We start from the raw sequence: 3,301 nt of genomic DNA, 5'->3' as shown, positions 1-3,301 counted from the left end.
GAGGCAAACCCGGAAATGACACGCCCGGACGTCAAAAAGCTCTATTTGCCTAGGCCGTTTTATGAGTCCCTTCCCATTTTTGAGTATGGCATCATCGCCACTCCCTTTGGCAGAGCACCAATTCGGAACTTGATTTGAAATCCATCTTTCGATGCGGAAGTGTTTGGGATGCCCCTAAGTAACCAACGAAAGGCAAGTGCTTTTACCTTGTGTAAATCCCATTTAAATGGGGACTGGATGAGTCGATCCGGCCTTACACGTCTTGCAGCGTGGAGGCCATCGGCATCCCTGCGATGGCGAGGAAGCGGCACCCGACGCACGGCCGCCTCCACAAGAAGCCATCCGCTGCCCCTCCGACCCTACCCGTCCACCTTCGCCTGCCACTGCGACGAGTCGCCTCGCCGACGCCTCCTTCAACGCCTAAAACGGGGGCCAGGCCACGAAGGAACGACGACGCAAACCCATGAAATGTGACGCTTGGTCCCGAGGAAAAACTCGACCCGGGAGCCCCATAACCCGAAGGCCCCTTGCGCCCGAGCAGTGATGCTCCCAGGCAGCCAAAACGCACATGCAAAGAGTCGAACAGGCGCCCAAGCGCACATGCGAACAATCGTACAGGCGCCCGGGCGAAAAGGCGCCAAGACGCCCAGGCGAAAAGGCACCAGGGCGCACAGGCGCCAGGACGCCCAGGCGAAAAGGCGCCAGGGCGCCCAGGCGGAAAAGACGCGCCCAGGCGGAAAAGAGGCGCCCAGGCGAAAAGGCGCCAGGGCGCCCAGGCGGAAAAGAGGCGCCCAGGCGGAAACGAGGCGCCCAGGCGAAAAAGAGGCGCCCAGGCGAAAAAGAGGCGCCCAGGCGGAAAGGCGCCAGGGCGCCCAGGCGGAAAAGAGGCGCCCTGGCGTAGGCGCCCAGGCGCCAAAAGAGGCGCCAGGCGAAAAGGCGCCAGGGCGCCCAGGCGGAAAAGAGGCGCCCAGGCGGAATGGCGCCAGGGCGCCCAGGCGGAAAAGAGGCGCCCAGGCGAAAAAGAGGCGCCCAGGCGGAAAAGAGGCGCCCTGGCGTAGGCGCCCAGGCGCCAAAAGAGGCGCCAGGCGAAAAGGCGCCAGGGCGCCCAGGCGGAAAAGAGGCGCCCAGGCGGAATGGCGCCAGGGCGCCCAGGCGGAAAAGAGGCGCCCAGGCGAAAAAGAGGCGCCCAGGCGGAAAGGCGCCAGGGCGCCCAGGCGGAAAAGAGGCGCCCTGGCGTAGGCGCCCATGCGCCAAAAGAGGCACCCAGGCGAAAAGGCGCCAGGGCGCCCAGGCGGAAAAGAGGCGCCCAGGCGGAATGGCGCCAGGGCACCCAGGCGGAAAAGAGGCGCCCAGGCGGAAAAGAGGCGCCCTGGCGTAGGCGCCCAGGCGCCAAAAGAGGCGCCAGGCGAAAAGGCGCCAGGGCGCCCAGGCGGAAAAGAGGCGCCCAGGCGAAAAAGAGGCGCCCTGGCGGAAAAGAGGCGCCCTGGCGTAGGCGCCCAGGCGCCAAAAGAGGCACCCAGGCGAAAAGGCGCCAGGGCGCCCAGGCGGAAAAGAGGCGCCCAGGCGGAATGGCGCCAGGGCACCCAGGCGGAAAAGAGGCGCCCAGGCGAAAAAGAGGCGCCCAGGCGGAAAAGAGGCGCCCTGGCGTAGGCGCCCAGGCGCCAAAAGAGGCGCCCAGGCGAAAAGGCGCCAGGGCGCCCAGGCGAAGAGGCGCCAGGGCGCCCAGGTGGGAAAGAGGCGCCCAGGCGAAAAGGCGCCAGGGCGCCCAGGCAGAAAAGAGGCGCCCAGGCGAAAAAGAGGCGCCCAGGCAGAAAGGCGCCATGGCGCCCAGGCGGAAAAGAGGCGCCCTGGCCAGGCGGAAAAGAGGCGCCCAGGCGGAAAAGAGGTGCCCAGGCGAAAAAGAGTCGCCCAGGCCGAAAGGCGCCATGGCGCCCAGGCGGAAAAGAGGCGCCCACGCGAAAAGGCGCCAGGGCGCCAAGGCGGAAAACAGGCGCCCAGGCGGAAAGGTGCCAGGGCGCCCAGGCGGAAAAGAGGCGCCCAGGCGCGTGGGGGGCAAGGCGCCAGGCGCCAGGCACGCGCGGAGGCAAGGCGCCAGGCGCAAGGCGCCACGCGCGCGCGCGCGTGGGGGGCGAGGCGCAAGGCGCCACGCGCGCGCGCGCGTGGGGGGCGAGGCGCCAGGCGCCAGGCGCCGGGCGCGCGTGGGGGGCAAGGCGCCAGGCGCCGGGCGCGCGCGTGGGGGGCGAGGCGCCAGGCGCCAGGCGCCGGGCGCGCGTGGGGGGCAAGGCGCCAGGCGCCGGGCGCGCGCGCGTGGGGCGCCAGGCGCCTGGCGGGCGGGCGCCCCCAGGAAGGGGTGCTGGCGCGCGATGGGGTTGCGCCCGTACGGACCGTGTGACAGTACAGACACTTTGGCGAAACCTCCTGCCCGAAGCGATTTTAGGCGTTCGGCTAGGTAGGTGACCCGGTTTTTTTCGCGTTTCTCGGCCGCTAGCCCCTTTTTTCGCGTTTTCGTGCGCGCGCCCCTCTTGACCTCGCACGCGCGCCGCGCGTCGCGTCCTTGTCCTTGTCCGCGTCCGCGTTCGCGTGTGTCGGCGATCACGGGCCCCGTGCATGGCTCGTCTCTGTGGACCATCGCCCCGCTCTTGTCCCTCTTTCGTGTTTGTGTGGCGCCCCGCCCCGTGCACCATTGCCGGCTGGCAGCAAGGTGCCTAGCCCCCCTTGCCGCCAGGCCTGTCCACCCCAAGGTGCTAAAGCCGCCAGGCACCTGTGCCGCCGAACCGTGCGTCCGTAAGCCGCTGCACGTGCGGCGGCCGGCCATGCCCGTGCTATTGACCCTGTGTGACAGTACAGACACTTTGGCGAAACCTCCTGGCCGACGGGGTTTTTGCGCCCACCTAGGTAGGGCGACCCCTTTTTTTTCGTGTCGCCTGTCCGTGTGTCCCTTTTTCGCCTTTTTCGGGTTCGTGTTTTCGTGTGCCGCCAAAAGCAAGCCCTGCGCTCGTCCCGTCCCGCTTGACCCGTGCATCCGCCGGTGCTGGCCTGCAAAATGCCTGTGAGCGACGCACGTGACCAGCAGCCCAGGCGAGTGTGCACGGGTGGCAGGCGAAACGGGCGTGCGTGTCGCCAGTGTGTATGTCCCTTTTTCGCCTTTTTCGGGTTCGTGTTTTCGTGTGCCGCCAAAAGCAAGCCCTGCGCTCGTCCCGTCCCGCTTGACCCGTGCATCCGCCGGTGCTGGCCTGCAAAATGCCTATGAGCGACGCATGTGACCAGCAGCCCAGGCGAGTGTGCATGGGTGGCAGGCGAA

This window comes from Aristolochia californica, unplaced genomic scaffold (genome assembly GCF_029961685.1).
Source record: "Aristolochia californica isolate CCGP_79_NKW_82.1479 unplaced genomic scaffold, dmAriCali1.0.hap1 SCAF_58, whole genome shotgun sequence".
NCBI classification, from domain to species: Eukaryota; Viridiplantae; Streptophyta; class Magnoliopsida; order Piperales; family Aristolochiaceae; genus Aristolochia; species Aristolochia californica.
The sequence above is the reverse complement of the archived record's forward strand: the minus strand, read 5'-3'. Positions refer to the sequence as shown.